The 17,572-nt window shown below is 36.6% G+C and overlaps 1 protein-coding gene across 1 annotated transcript in view; it reads right to left on the bottom strand.

Annotated features, from left to right (window-relative positions):
• The window catches only part of l(2)k05819 (transmembrane protein 94-like protein l(2)k05819), a 740,582-nt gene that overhangs the window by 140,542 nt on the left and 582,468 nt on the right, over positions 1–17,572 (bottom strand). The gene's annotated exons all lie outside the window — the stretch shown is intronic.

Genomic DNA, 17,572 nt, shown 5'->3' with positions numbered 1-17,572 from the left:
TCATGGATAAATATTTATGGATAAATATTAAAAAGTCATATTTACCTACATAAGTAAATCAAATATTACTTATATTTGATTTTTATTTGCTTTTTTTTTTTTTTTTAAATAAATATAGTGATTTTTTTCTTCATAATTCTTTTAATTTACACTTCATTAAATTATAATTATTATGCACCAATCTCCATGGGGTTAGCAGACTCACCATGGGAGGTTCAATCAACCAACGATATATTTATCACACCTAACCTTAAAATCCTTAGCACTCTTGTAACTCTACATTCACAACATATTCTGGTAATGTGTTCCATTCACCCAAAGTTTTCCTTGTAAAAAATTTACTCTTCACACCCATCTTCACTCCACTACTGCACAACTTCCATGGATAACTTCTCCTCCCACTTTCTAACTTTTTATAATCCCCTCTGTATTAATTTGACAAAACCCCTCACTAACTTAAACATCTCTATCAATATAATCCCATTCTCTCCTTTCCACTAAACTCTGTAATTCATGTTTCCTTAACTTATTTCCATAGTCAACATTCCATGTTGGCTTGCTTGATTTACTGTTTATCTACTTATTATATATTTGGTTTTATCCTTTATCCAAGTGTAAGCAAACAAAGTTTGTGCCTGAAGTACTTTCAGGAAAACAACTCGTGGTAAAGGTGGTATAAGTTCTCATCACCTGCCTTAGTATCCCATAATGCAAAGCACATCTCCTTGCGGACATGTATAATGCAATGCATTAAGGGAAGGGTCACTACCCAGACCGGTCTCGACCTTTATTGGGGTCTCATCAGTGGGAGCCAGACCCAGAGGTGATGATACTAAGGTGGAAGTAATGGAAAAGTCATATTTACCTATACGAGTTGTCAGGCACAAACTTTCTTTGCTTACACTTGGATAAAGGATAAAACCAAATGTATAATTAGTAGCATAGCCAAGTGAAACTTCCATAAACTTATCTCTAATCCAGAGAATTTTAATAATAGGGTGTGGAACCGTTTGGCAACTCGTATAGGTAAATATGACTTCTCCATTACTTCCACCTTAGTATCACCACCTCTGGATCTGGCTCCCACGGATGAGACCCTCAAGGGTCAAAACCGGTTGGAAGCTTGGGTGATGGATGGCAATGCTGTAGCCAATGAAGTTCTAACTGAGGCTCGGCTGTTGCTGTTACCCAGGTAGAGGGGTAATGGATGGCAATGATGTAGCCCATGAAGTTAACTGAGGCATGGCTGTTACCCCTTAGATGAAATACGAGCGGTTCTGCTTGGTGGTGCGGTGAGCCTGCCACTGGGTAGAGCCAAAAGTTGAGAGTTCTTCTCAGTGACAGGGTGAGCCTGTTACTGATGGGAACAATGCTAAGTGTTTGATCCTTTGGGTCACTCATTGATGGGTGATCTCATGAGTTTTTGGAGAGGTAACCCCCACACTTAATACAGGGATACTGGTCTGGGTAGTGACCCTTCCCTTAATGCATTGCATTATACATGTCTGCAAGGAGATGTGCTTTGCATTATGGGATACTAAGGCAAGTGATGAGAACTTATACCACCTTTACCATGAGTTGCCCCAGTCCTGAAAGTACTTCAGGCACAAACTTTGATTGCTTACACTTGGATAAAGGATAAAACCAAATATATAAGTAGCATAGCCAAGTGAAAAAAACTTCCATAAAGTTCATCTACTTCTCTCCTGCTCTATTTATTTGGCTACCAGCTATTAAGTGACCACAAGTACGGATGCCAATCAACAGGTGACCTGCTCTCATATATCACCCATCTCTGGACATATGCCATGGAAAAATTTGGCAAATCCCAAGTAGTTGCACTTGATATCTCTGAAGCCTTTGACCAGGTCTGGTACAAAGGCTTACTAAGCAAACTTCCATCATTTGGACTCTCTCAGGACTTCTGCAGATGGATTGCCAGCTTCCTGTCTGGACGTGCACTATGTGTAATGGTAAATGGCTATCCTCCCACCATCCAACTAATGCTGGGGTCCAACAAGGTTCAGTTCTCTCACCAACCTCTCTTCCTTTTGTACATCAATGACCTACTTCAGTTGACCTCCAACCCAATACACAGTTTTGCAGATGACAGCACATTGCACTCCTCCCTTCCATTTAATAAACCTTACCCTACATAACTCACTTCAACCCACAGAACATCAACCACAACTTCCCTTAATTTGGACCTCCGAGATATCCTCTGATGGAGCTCAGATAACCTCGTCAACTTCAACTTTAGTAAAACCCAATTCTGTATTATTTCCCACAAAAAAGAACCATTTCCCCCCAGTATTATTTCTGATAACACTCAAATTCCCAGACAAGATGAAATTTCTCTTCTCAGAATTACCATGACATCAGGCCTCTCCTGGCATAAACACATCACAACCATTGCATTCTCAGCTTCCAAAAAAATAGGCTTTCTCTTTTGTTCAAGACATTACTTCACTTCAGAACAGCTGTTAACCTTATACAAATCACAAATCCACTCAGCTATCGAATACTGTTCTCATATTTGGAATGGGGCTCTTAAAAGCTCCCTCAAAATGCTTGACTCAATACAGAGGCGAGCAATTAAAATGATATAACTGGTAATTAGTTTACGGAATTAACAACGCATATAAAGTATATTAATTAAAGGTAACTTTAACGAATAACTTCTATATTTCGGCAACGTCACATTGCCATCTTCAGGAACATAAAGATATGGTATGTGCACGCAGGCACTAACACAAAGCAAATGAGGAAGAAAGCAAGAAACTAATATTGTTCCTAAAGTCCTAATGGTGCCCTCTTGCAGGCTTAATTTGGTAGTCTTGGCAGTTGGGCTGAAGTTCTCATAATGTAAGTCTCCCAAATTTGGGGTAGTTTCATGCACCCAACAAATTTGGGGTAGTTTCATGCACCCAAATTTGTTGAGGTTAGGAACGTTTTTTAGAGCTGCTGAAGATTCTTTGAATAATCTTTCGTATTTAAACTTGCTGCGATGAATTATTATTTTTTTGTTTTCTTCCAACGAATTTTATGGTGGGTATCTAAGGCATGGTCTGCCAGCCCAGAGCGGCTGTACTGGTGAAACCGGATGTAGTCTTGGTGTTCTGAAATCCTGATATTTGTTGTTCTGCCTGTTTGGCCAAAGTAGGACAATTTGCAGCTGCAAGGGACCTGGTATACACCAGGTTATTTTCTCAGAGGTGCCCTGGATGTAGGGGATGGTGATAGACTTGGTGTAATCTTTATTGTGGAGGTATTTTTTGGATTTTTTTGGGGTTATAGCCATTGGCTAAGAAAGTGTTGAGGATGTGGTTTAGTTCAGTAGTTAGGGCTTTGTCATCTGAGCAGATTAATTTTGCCCTGTTATATAGTGTTTTTATAACCCCATATTGTTGATAAAATTAGTTTAATCCTTTATCCAAGTGTGAGCAAACAAAGTTTGCGCCTGAAAGTATCTTCAGGACTGGGGTAAGGTGGTACAATTGTTGTGGGGGGGGGGGACTGCTGGTGAATGTATCTGCCAGTATGGGTGGGTTTTCTGTGAACAGAGAAAACCAAAGACCCATCAAGCTGGTGGGTGATTAAAGTGTCTAGGAAGGGGAGGGTGTTGTTTTCCTCTTTATCTAAGGTGAACTGGACTCTGGGGTGTTGGTTGTTTAAATGTGTTAGGAAGGAATGGAGTGTGTCTGAGACATGTGGCCAAATAGCAAACACATCATCCACACAACGAAGCTAAATAGTGGGTTTTTGTGGGGCGGAGTTTAAGGCTTTCTCTTCAAATATCTCCATAAAGAAATTGGCCAAGGGTGGGGAAAGCGGTGAACCCATGGCTGTTCCCTCTTTCTGTTTGTAGAACTTTCCTTGCCAAACGAAATAGCCTGAGTTCATTGTGAACTGAAATAGGGCTGAGATATCGGGAGGAAACTTGGCTTGGATGAGCTCTAGGGTTTCTTTGAGTGGGACATTAGTGAATAGGGAGGAGACGTCAAAACTGATCATTATGTCAGTGTGTTGGAGTGTGAGGTTTTCTATACTGGCTTTAAAGTGGGCTGAGTTTTTTATGTGTGATGATGTGTTGCCAGTGTAGTGTGTGAGCGTTTTGACTAAATGTTTGGCTAATTTATATGTGGGGGAATCAATGCCATCCACTATGGGATGCAATGGCACATTTTTTTTATGTATTTTTGGGAGTCCATATAATCGGGAGGGGGGGGGGTGTCTAGAGTTATAAGGTTTTAGCTTGTTGGTGACTTCCACAGGCCAAGAAGTCACCTTCTTAAGGAGTCTGTGGAGAGTTCTAATCTGAGAGCTGGTCGGATTATATTAAATGGGGAGGTAAGTCGTACGGTCTAGTACTAAAGCAGTTAGCTTACCTTTGTAGTCTTTTTGATTGAGCACCACAGTGGCGTTTCCCTTATCTGCCTTGGCGATTACTATTTTTTTGTTGTTTTTCAATTCTTGTAGGGCTGCATATTCATTTTTGGATAAGTTGGTTTTTGGAGGTTTGGTTTTAGTGAGAACACTGACTACATCCAGTCTAACGATGTTGCGATATGGAACACCGACTGAATGTAGTCGGTGTTCTCACTAAAGCCAAACCTCCAAAAACCAACTTATCCAAAAACGAATATGCAGCCCTACAAGAATTGAAAAACAACAAAAAAATAGTAATCACCAAGGCGGATAAGGGAAACATCACTGTGGTGCTCAATCAAAAAGACTACAAAGGTAAGCTAACTGTTTTAGTACTAGACCGTACGACTTACCTCCCCATTGAATATAATGCGACCAGCTCTCAGATTAGAACTCTCCACAGACTCCTTAAGAAGGTCACTTCTTGGCCTGTGGAAGTCACCAACAAGCTAAAACCTTATAACTTTAGACCCCCCCCCCCCGATTATATGGACTCCCAAAAATACATAAACAAAATGTGCCATTGCGTCCCATAGTGGATGGCATTGATTCCCCCACATATAAATTAGCCAAACATTTAGCCATAACACTCACACACTACATTGGCAACACACCATCACACATAAAAAACTCAGCCCACTTTAAAGCCAGTATAGAAAACCTCACACTCCAACACACTGCCATAATGGTCAGTTTTGACGTCTACTCCCTATTCACTAATGTCTCACTCAAAGAAACTCTAGAGCTCATCCAAGCCAAGTTTCCTCCTGATATCTCAGCCCTATTTCAGTTCACAATGAACCCAGGCTATTTCGTTTGGCAAGGAAAGTTCTACAAACAGATAGAGGGGACAGCCATGGGTTCACCGCTTTCCCCACCCTTGGCCAATTTCTTTATGGAGACATTTGAAGAGAAAGCCTTAAACTCCGCCCCACAAAAATCCACTATTTGGCTTCGTTATATGGATGATGTGTTTGCTATTTGGCCACATGGCTCAGACACACTCAAACAACCAACACCCCAGAGTCCAGTTCACCTTAGAAGAAGAGGAAAACAACACCCTCCCCTTCCTAGACACTTTAATCACCCGCCAGCTTGATGGATCTTTGGTTTTCTCTGTTCACAGAAAACCCACCCATACTGGCAGATACATTCAACAGCCATCCCCCCCCCCCCACAACAATATGGGGTTATAAAAACACTATACAGGGTGTTCGGGATAAATTTGACATATTTATAATTAATTATATTTTTCCGTAAGTTACATGTATTAACACACACTTCTCTTCATTTAAAAGGTTGGACCCTTCTTCATTCATATACAAGATTTCAGAAAGGATGGATAGCTGGAACCCACCTGAATCATGGAAGAGAATAACTTGTATCATGATGATTCGTGCCGGCCATCAAAATAAGGATATTTCGACTGCTGCCCAATGCTCCCTGAATACAGTAAAAACAATCAGGCATGAACTAGAGACTTGCAATGGTGACTACGAGGATGTAGCAAGAAGAAAGATCCCTAGCAGATGATCTGATTGCGTTCGTACAGCAGAATTCCTCGCAAATCTGCAGGAACAGGTGTTGAAGAACCCTGGCATTGGAATTCGGGCTTTGTCACGTGAAATGAATGTTGCAGCCTCTACTATGAAGCTTGCACTTAATGAAGACCTCCGCTACTACTCATACAAGCGCCGCAAAGGTCAGCTGCTTACAGAAAAGGCCCGTGAAAAACGTTTGATAAACGCGAAGAAACTTCTAAGCAGAGTGAAACATCCTGCGGAACCACAAACAATCTGGTTCTTTTCCGATGAGAAAAACTTTTGCCAGGATCAAAAACACAACACGCAGAATAACAGATGGCTTGCATACAGTACAAAGGACATTCCTCGTGTAATGCAGACTAAATTTCCCCAAACTGTGATGGTTTTCGGATGTGTATCCTCTGAAGGCAATGTGATGCCTCCGCATTTTTTCCAAGAGGGCCTCAGGTTGACTTCAGATGGCTACGTGGAGTTGCTAAACACTGTAGTCAAGCCCTGGATAACAAGGGTAGCCAATGGTAGGCCGTATGTATGGCAGCAGGATTCGGCCCCTTGCCACACCTTTGGGAAAAGTCAAAAATGGTTGTCCGAAAATTTCTACGACTTCACCAGTCCAAATGTTTGGCCTCCAAACTCCCCAGACCTTAACCCCATGGATTATTTTGTATGGGGCGCAGTTGAAAAAGACACCAATCGCACTTCCAGTAATACAAAAGCCCAGTTAATGGATAAAATTAAAACAGTTTTTGCGGCCCTTCCCAGGGAGACTGTAGCATCAGCTTGTTCGAGGTTCCGAAGCAGGATTGAAGCTGTGATCGATGCTAATGGTGGTTATTTTGAGTAAATCTTGTTGATAGTATTGTAATTAACTCTGCCTGTAATGTTTTTTGTCAATTAATTAAATTTAATAGATACAAAGAAGATTTTCTTTTTCCTTACGAAACTGTCAAATTTATCCCGAACACCCTGTATAACAGAGCAAAATTAATCTGCTCAGATGACAAGGCCTTAACTACTGAACTAAACCACATCCTCAACACTTTCTTATCCAATGGCTATAACCCCAAAAAAATACTAAAACCAGTAAACCACAACCCCCCCCCCCTCCACAATAAAGATTACACCAAGTCTATCACCATCCCCTACATCCAGGGCACCTCTGAGAAAATAACCAATATCCTCAAAAAATATGACCTTACTTCCTGTTACAGACCATATAAAAAGTTGGCATCCCTTATCTGCTCTACCAAAGACCAACCACTTCCCCTAGACCTACCTGGTGTATACCAGGTCCCTTGCAGCTGCAAATTGTCCTACTTTGGCCAAACAGGCAGAACAACAAATATCAGGATTTCAGAACACCAAGACTACATCCGTTTCTTGGTACAGCCGCTCTGGGCTGGCAGATGCCTTAGATACCCACCATAAAATTCATTGGAAGAAAACAAAAAAAAAATAATTCATTGCAGCAAGTTTAAATATGAAAGATTATTCAAAGAATCTTCAGCAGCTCTAAAAAACGTTCCTAACCTCAACAAATTTGGGTGCATGAAACTACCCCAAATTTGTTGGGTGCATGAAACTACCCCAAATTTGGGAGACTTACATTATGAGAACTTCAGCCCAACTGCCAAGACTACCAAATTAAGCCTGCAAGAGGGCACCATTAGGACTTTAGGAACAATATTAGTTTCTTGCTTTCTTCCTCATTTGCTTTGTGTTAGTGCCTGCGTGCACATACCATATCTTTATGTTCCTGAAGATGGCAATGTGACATTGCCGAAATATAGAAGTTATTCGTTAAAGTTACCTTTAATTAATATACTTTATATGCGTTGTTAATTCCATAAACTAATTACCAGTTATGTCTGACCAACGTATAAGCCTTGCTACTAGAATTAAAATGATAAATGATCCATCTCTTACCAACTCACTCCTCCCACTTTCACACAGATGTTTAGTCTCTGCAATTTGTATATTCTACAAATATGTTCATGGAAAATGCTCATTTCAAACAGCATCAATAATTTCCCCCACTCTGTATTAAACCCACTGGAACACATATAGCCACCTCCCAACACCCCGTCACAGTACACCTTGAAACCCACCGAACAAGTTCCTCCTTCATCCCTCCTACTGCTGTACTGTGGAACAGTCTTCCCCCTGATGTATTTCCCAAGGAATACAATATACAGGCTTTTAAATCAAATGTCAACAAGTTTCTCCTTTCCCATCCCTCTACCCATATACGTACTAAAGTACTATAGGTTGACCAACCAACCTCTCGTATATGGGCCCAACATTAAAAATAAAAAAAAAATGTAGTTATGCATTGCCTATGTCAAATATTCCCTTATCAATTCCCATGCTCTTTCAGCATGTTTTCTCCACAGTTCATCAACCCAGTGTATATTGAAGCTTGTTGAGTACAGAGTTTCTCGTAATCACCCACCTTATAATTCACCTGTATCCTTTTTTTTTGAGAATCTTTTCTTGTTTCATCACTTCCCAAACTAGTACCTCAAAATCACCTCACCATCTGGCAACAGTGTTTAATCCTTAACACCACATCCTGTGATATTCCTGTTAGTACAATATGAAACATATTCAAATATCAGTCTCTTATCACACTATCAGAGAATAAAAATCATATTATTTAGATGTTTGTCATGATCAGCATTTCTTATTATGTCAGGGTGTACAGTATAATATAATAACACTTCACAATTAATTTTACATTACAACTAGTTTCCAATTAACAATCTTCTTCCAAAATGATATGATATTTGTCAGGTTTCCAATAATGTTGAATATCATGTTTCATTCTTAATCAATTAGACAGAGCACGAAGAAGGGATATATAAGGATGAATGCTGAAATTATTATTTAATTAAGAGAGAGAAAGGAGAGGATCAGCATTAGGTTGGAATCGGAGCATTCGGGAATCACAGTGCGATAACAGCGAGTCGGCAAACTGTGAATGAAATTATTTTGTATGTTTTTGTTCTTCATTCACATTTAACATAATCTACCATATACTAAGCAAGACTTGTTTATATATTATTTGTTAGTCCCTTGCTTAAGATTTATTATTCATGTATTTTTCCTTGAAGTTCTAATAATAATTAATTAATTAATTAAAGATCTATAATAATAGTATTAGACAGTATTTAAATATTATTTAGTTTATTTTAATTATTGCTATGTTAATATTATTAGAATTTGTATTTGATAATTTAACTGCGCATTATTTGAAATGTAAATATTCTCTATTTATTCCTGTTGGTAGAAGGTCAGCGTTATGCAATACCTCAATTTTATTATGTTTTGTTTGTTGTCATGGAAACGTGTGTTAGATAGCTTGCATGTTTTGGAACACCACCTGAGGAGAAGGTTTATTGAAAAGAGTTTTAGAAAGAAATCACGAGAATAATTTAGGGGCGAAGAAGGGATATATAAGGATGAACGCTGAAATTATTATTTAATTAAGAGATAGATTAGAGAGAGAAAGGAGAGGATTAGCATTAGGTTGGAATCGGGGCATTCGGGACTCACAGTGCAATAATAACGAGTCGGCAAGTCACTCAAAAAGCTAAATAAAGTCTACTGGTCGAGAGGCGGTTAGCTAATAAATTGTAGAATAATAATTATAGCTATGGAAGACAGCTGAGTGACTACTAAATAGACTAGCAATATTTGAGTTGAGATTCAATTTCAGGGCTGACCTTTCGAGGACATACAGAACCTTGAAGCAAAGCACAGAGTTATGAGCGAATAGTAGAGGCTGTAGAGTTGAAGTTTACCGTTAGCTGTGCTTAGATTGCCTAAAGAATTAAATGAATGCAGGAAGAATGAACAGCTGTGCATATAAAACCTCAAGTTAAGGAATTATTGTGTATTGTCTTAATTCATAAGTGATCAGTAGTATTTCATGCAAGAACGTTTGTTTATGTGTATAGTGACCGATGATTAATTCAGTTATTGCTTAGAAGAATTATTTTAATGAGTGCCGTATACTGTTTAAGTGTTTACAGTTATAAAAAGTGTTTACGTATAAGTAGGTGAAGAAAAAAAATTATCGGTAAGATTATTCCAACCGTTAATATTCCTATACAGAGAAGTGTGAGAGTTTCATCCTAGAATTTCCTTATACTAACAATAACTATTGAGGAAGTTAGCTAAAGTGTAAATTTAAAAGTGTTTGTTTGTGAAGAGGTATTACTGCAATTTTTGTCGTATTTGGAACTTAAGGAACTGTGAGAAGACTGCATTAAAGAGATAACAGAATTACCATCGTATGAGTTGTATGATTGAATTTATCTGAGGAGTTAAAATGTTTGTGATATCTTAATTACTGATTTGAATGTAAGTGTAAAATTTATGATTCTAAAATTAAATGTTTGTTTTTGTTAATCTAAAGTTGTGTTTTGCCTGAATCTCTTTTACTGCACCATTCATAAAATATTCGAACCAAAGCGGGTAAATTAAGTAAGTCAAATATACTCGCCCAGTATATATAATAACAACATATAAAGGAAGGGTAGTTGAGAGTTGGTTTATCTTCAATTCTTGAACTAATTCAGATATAAAGTGGCACAGTCTTTAAATATAAATTTTCATTATATTTGAATTAGAAATCAACTAACAACTTATCAAATAGTTAAGAACATTGTAATAGTAATTATGTCGGATCCAAAGTATAGATCGAGAAGAATTAGGATCCAACAAAATGGTGCAGTCGACAGGATTTGAATTCACTAAACAAAGATTGTAATATTAAGTATTAAATTTTGTAATAGTAAGGGGAAATTAATGATAAATTAAGTGAATCAAGTTAATTGGTTGTAAACTAGAATCATGCAAACAGAGAAATTATTTTAGGATTCTATTTTTTTTTTTAAAGTTACTGTTAATAGATTAATATGGCAGTTTCATCTAGTACTAAAATGGAAGATAGTGAGTTTTATCGTACAGTGAACCCACAACAGGTTTTTCCTCAGTTTTCAGGTGAAGAATCAAATAATGTACTGTTTTTTTTTACTTATGCTGAAAAACTTAGAGAAATAGCAAATTGGACAGATTTTCAACTGTTAATTTTACTCAGAAGTAAATTAATAGGCAAGGCTAGAACATATTTTAACTCATCTCCAATTCTCAAGGATACATTTGATTATCAAATATTTAAGGACAATCTTATTTCTCAGTTCTCAAAATTAAGAAGTGTAGGACCTAATCTATGGAAGTTACAAAGGATCACACAGAAAGATAAAGAGAGTGTTACTGATTTCTACAATCGCCTGATAACTCTTTCTAACAGTCTGAATGTATCCAATGCAGATAAACCACATTTGGATTGGGCAGTTTATCAGCAATTTCGTCAAGGTGTTAAGCCAGAACTGAGAGAAACAGCTTATAAAAAGAAGATCACCACACTAGAAGAATGCCTGAAAGCTGTCAAAGAAAACGAGCAGATGATTGGTGACATTTGTCCCTCATCCAATGCAACTTTTGTTAATGTTGTGGATAAAATTAATTATCCCTTGGACCAGCCTAAAGTTGGAGGGAAGAATAATAAGGAAGAGGAGAAAAGAAAAGATACTGGAGCAAGTCCTATTAGTGTTAGTCACATGACTGTGAATGAAAATCAAACCAACAAGAAGTTGATGGCAGATGTACAAAGCTTAATTCACCAGGAAGTTGAGAAATTGAATGAACCTATTATGGATAGTCTTAATAAAGTGATGAAGCAATTGGCAACATTCACTCTACAGTCTAAATAAAACCAAAACCCCACAACACATAAGATTGATGAAAGAATTAAATTGGAAGTAGAAAGGCAAAATCAACCTATTTTGGGAAATATAAGTGATTTGTTACTAGGACTACAAAATATTAAACAACAGATATCATTTGTATCTCAACCTCAGATGGAGAGAAAACATAGAGATCCTCAACTATGCAAGTGCTATAGTTGCAATAAAGTTGGACACCTTGCTAGAAACTGTTTTCTTAACAAAAGAAATTACTCTAATAAAAGCTGGGATTCAAAGTATGGACACATACCCCACAGAGGATATAACAGAATGCAGAAACACTAAGGATCTAATGAACAATTGATGAGAAATCCTAGGTTCTAAGTGTAATATTTTATTAGATACAGGATGTAATGCTTCAACTATTAGAAAGAACTATCTCCAAAGTATAAAACACAAATTATGGAATAGCATTGCCAAACTAAGAGAACCTGTAAGAATTACTACTCTTTCAGACTCAAACTTCACATCATATGAAAAGGTTCGTGCTAGAATCTACCTACCTGAATTTAAACTAAGTATCTGGCAAGATTTGCTCGTTATACCCTCAACCTCTAACATAAGCTCCCACATTATACTAGGGACAAAATTTCTTGGAAAAGTATCAGTTCTCCTGTGATTTTTTAGAAAAGAAATATCCCTAATGAACAGTAAAAGAAGTATCAGAAGAGCTGGCAATTATATGTATGATAGAACACGGACACAAAGGGAAAGGTTTTGTGTACCTAATAAAAAAATTGCTCCAGATAAGGTAGAGCTGTCTATGACTGAACCAATTATGAAGCATAGTGATACTAATTCTGATGTGCACAATCAGCCTGAAACACAACTTATCACTGATGAACCGTCACAACAAGTAGTACTCAAACCTGAATCAGAAGTTGTCACTAAAAATAAATTAACAGTTGAAGTTAATTGTGCCAAAGTAATCAAACTACATCATGGAACAAATCACCAAGTTGTGAGACAACTAAGACTCAATTCTAGTGATAGAGAACATGATTTCTGCTCTGAAAGAACACTATAGAAATAGGAAACAAGTCTTTCCTTTTACTAATATTAGCCAGAACCCAGGAAGAGATGCAGAGAGAAATATAACTGTAAACTGTGATAACAAGTCAAGTTCTATTCAAACTAACAATTATTTAAGACACAAGAAAGAAAAGTAAAATTTAAATCCTCCACTGAAAGGAACTTGTGTGAAATTTTTTTTTTTTTTTTTTTTAAATTTTCAGTGAAAGGATAAGCCTTTGTTAAACTGTGAATGAAATAATTTTGTATGTTTTTGTTCTTCATTCACATTTAAATAATCTACCATATACTAAGCAAGACTTGTTTATATATTATTTGTTAGTCCCTTGCTTAAGATTTATTATTCATGTATTTTTCCTTGAAGTTCTAATAATAATTAATTAATTAATTAAAGATCTATAATAATAGTATTAGACTCTGTATTTAAATATTATTTAGTTTATTTTAATTATTGCTATGTTAATATTATTAGAATTTGTATTTGATAATTTAACTGTGCATTATTTGAAATGTAAATATTCTCTATTTATTCCTGTTGGTAGGAGGTTAGCGTTATGCAATACCTCAATTTTATTATGTTTTGTTTGTTGTCATGGAAACGTGTGTTAGATAGCTTGCACGTTTTGGAACACCACGTGAGGAGAAGGTTTATTGAAAAGAGTTTTAGAAAGAAATCACGAGAATAATTTAGGCACGAAGAAGGGATATATAAGGATGAACACTGAAATTATTATTTAATTAAGAGATAGATTAGAGAGAGAAAGGAGAGGATTAGCATTAGGTTGGAATCGGAGCATTCGGCATTCAGGAATCACAGTGCGATAATAGCGAGTCAGCAAGTCACTCAAGCAGCTAAATAAAGTCTACTAGTCGAGAGGCGGTTAGCTAATAAATTGTAGAATATAGCTACAGAAGACAGCTGAGTGACTACTAAATAGACTAGCGATATTTGAGTTGAGATTCAATTTCAGGGCCGACCTTTCAAGGACATACAGAACCTTGAAGCAAAGCACAGAGTTATTGGTGAATAGTAGAGGCTGTAGAGTTGAAGTTTACTGTTAGCTGTGCTTAGAAATATATTGCCTAAAGAATTAAATGAATGCAGGAAGAATGAACAGCTGTGCATATAAAACCTCAAGTTAAGGAATTATTGTGTATTGTCTTAATTCATAAGTGATCAGTAGTATTTCATGCAAGAACGTTTGTTTATGTGTATAGTGACCGATGATTAATTCAGTTATTGCTTAGAAGAATTATTTTAATGAGTGCCGTATACTGTTTAAGTGTTTACAGTTAGAAAAAGTGTTAACGTATAAGTAGGTGAAGAAAAAAAATTATCGGTAAGATTATTCCAACCGTTAATATTCCTATACAGAGAAGTGTGAGAGTTTCATCCTAGAATTTCCTTATACTAACAATAACTATTGAGGAAGTTAGCTAAAGTGTAAATTTAAAAGTGTTTGTGAAGAGGTATTACTGCAATTTTTGTCGTATTTGGAACTTAAGGAACTGTGAGAAGACTGCATTAAAGAGATAACAGAATTACCATTGTATGAGTTGTGTGATTGAATTTATCTGAGGAGTTAAAATGTTTGTGATATCTTAATTACTGATTTGAATTTAAGTTTAAATTTATGATCCTAAAATTAAATGTTTGTTTTTGTTAATCTAAAGTTGTGTTTTGCCTGAATCTCTTTTACTGCACCATTCATAAAATATTCGAACCAAAGCGGGTAAATTAAGTAAGTCAAATATACTCGGCCAGTATATATAATAACAACATATAAAGGAAGGGTAGTTGAGAGTTGGTTTATCTTCAATTCTTGAACTAATTCAGATATAAAGTGGCGCAGTCTTTAAATATAAATTTTCATTATATTTGAATTAGAAATCAACTAACAACTGATCAAATAGTTAAGAACATCGTAATAGTAATCATGTCGGATCCAAAGTATAGATTGAGAAGAATTAGGATCCAACAATATTTGTCAGGTTTCCAATAATGTTGGATATCATGTTTCATTCTTTAAAGGTACTAACTTCAATCCATCTGAATCTTGATATTTAAATGCTCTTTAAGATTATCACTGTTTTCTGATGTCAGGTTGTATAAGATAGCTTCCTATCAACCATTTTCTTTCAAAATGATTTCATATTCATTGGGTTTCTTATGTTATATCTCACATTTCTGTCTTTTAAGGCACTAATATCAATCCACATGAATATTGATCTTTGTGTTAGTATTTTTCTGCCATTCGGGCAAAATATCTGTTTTGCTTACCTTTCCTGTCCCATTCTTTTAATTGACCATACCACTTTAAATCAGCTTGAATGATATATTCCTTGAATAATAATGTCAAGGCTCTTTGTAGTTGTCCTTTTAAAAGAATTCTACAATTGACAACACCTGTTTAATTCCTTAATTCTGCTTAGAATTGTTTAATCTTTCATCTTGGTGAAAGATTAAACAATTCTCTCTTATTCCATATAAATTCATTGCAAATCTGGAATCTAAAATGTCAGATTTGCTATTAATTTATTGTCTATTTCAATATTTAATTTGCTACTTTGCTATCAAGACTATAAAATTGTGCTAAATAGCTCATATGATTTACTTTTATTTGTAGGTTTTGCCAAATATTTATCAAATAATGTGTTTACAGTGATAAAAGAATAAGCAAGTGGATTTATAAGCTGCTGATCATTGGAGATGCCTTTTAAAAAAAGTATTACAAATGGTTTTGTCCAATCTTACATGTCTTTATCTCACTAATAAGATAGTGTTCACTTGCCATTTAATCAATGTGCAGTCATGTATCCTGGATTAATGTGGCAAGTAAAAGGAGGGATGATTTTAAAAAGTGCTGGTGGTGGGGAGGGTAACAGAAACAAACCAAACAGTTGAATTACTGAGTCAGCATTTCGCAGAAGTTGAACACAGCCATGGGATTAGATGACACAGTGACCTATGAATTAAAAGAATATGCAAGGAAATTATCAGCTCCTCTCACCAAGCTGTTTACTTTAAGCCTCATTTGTGGGAAGGTGCCAACGGAGTGGAAAGAGGAAAAATTTGTATGATGGAGTGTATGTGTATGATTGTGTATGACAGAGCAGTGTCTCAAAAAAGAAGGGTGACCAGTGGCGTGCCCCAGGGTTCTGTTATTGGGCCCCTGCTGTTTAATTTGTTTGTAAATGATATATCATATGGACTGACTGGGGGGATCTTCAGTTATTTGCTGATGCTGAATCCCTTCAGGAAGATTTAAATAGACTTTCTACTTGGACAAAAGAGTGGGGTTGTTGTTTTAATATCAATAAGTGCAAGGTGTTGCATTTTGGAGTGGAGACGTGTACTATATCGATAGTGCTGTACTACAGGAAGTGGATGAGATTAGAGATTTGGGAGTGATGGTTGACAGTAGACTCAAGGTTAGAGGGTATATTGCTAGTGTTGCAAAGGCTGCACATCGTAGTGCTGCTATGATAAGAAGTACTCTAACATGTAAGGATAAGGAAGTGGTTGTGCCACCGTATAAGGCACTGGTCAGACCACACTTGGACTATTGTGCTCAGATCTGGTCACCTGGTTTTCAAAGTGATGTGGAGACATTGGAGAGGGTCCAGAGAAGAGTGACTAAGACAATATCAGGATTTTTGGAATGCTGGCTGTGGGGAGAGGGTGAAGAGATGTGGATCGCAGAGTTTGGTGGATAGAAGGAATAGAGGTGATATGATAGAGACGTTTAAGTTAATGAGAGGATTTTATCAGATTAATCCAGAGGGGATTATAAAAAGAGTAGAAAGTGAGAGCGGAAGAACTAGAAGTCATTCCTTGAAGTTATGTAAAAGTGTGGTGAAGAAGGGTGTGAGGAGTAGATGTTTTGCATGGAGAATTGTCAGTGAATGGAATGCATTACCAGAATGTGTTGTTAATGCAAGGAGTGTTAAGTGTTAAGATTTTAAGATTCTATATCATAAATATGTTGTCAGTTGAATGAACCTCCCACGATGAGTCTGTCGACTCCATGGAGGGTGTAATAATAATAATAAATATCACTGAGTAAAGGAGGCTCCAAGACAAAAGCAGCAAATTATAGGATAATCAGCTCCTTGGAAGTGTGATTGAGATATTGGAGAAATTAGTGAAAGACAAAATTCAGGACTGGGTTGATATGCATATTAAAATCTATAAAGAACAACATCATTTTGTAAAGGTTAGTCTTGCCTTAATAATTTGCTTACTTTTTTTAGAATAAAGTGACAATGGAGTTGGATAAGGGCAACTGCTACTCAGTGATATTGCTAGACTTCGCAGATGCATTTGACAAGATTCTACATAGAACTCTACTGCATAAACTGGAACAAATGGGGTTGGATATGAATCTGATGATTAGATTAGAGAGTGACTGATGGACAGGTATCAAAGAGTGGTTTATGAAGCAGTTGAGTCCAGGAGAAGGCAAGTGACCGGTTGGTGTACCACAGGGCTCAGTACTTAGTCTTCTTTTGTTTAATTTGTATATCAATGATATAGGAAATGATTTGACACAAAATAATCAGTTGTTTTCTGACAAAGCTAAACTGAGAAGAGCAATAGTAAATGAAGGTGGTGCAGATATCCTGCAGGAAGTCATAACAGACTAACAGTCTGGGCAAAGGTAAATGGCTGCCAGTTTAATGTGGCCAAGTGTAAGGTAATGCACTTCTTGAAAAGATCAGAAGCTATGTACTATACAGATGGAAATTAACTGC

Source organism: Typopeltis vanoorti, chromosome 9 (genome assembly GCF_054136105.1).
Source record: "Typopeltis vanoorti isolate ZY-2024b chromosome 9, IOZ_Tvanoo_1.0, whole genome shotgun sequence".
Lineage (NCBI taxonomy): Eukaryota > Metazoa > Arthropoda > Arachnida > Uropygi > Thelyphonidae > Typopeltis > Typopeltis vanoorti.
This window is presented reverse-complemented; position numbering and strand designations above follow the sequence as displayed.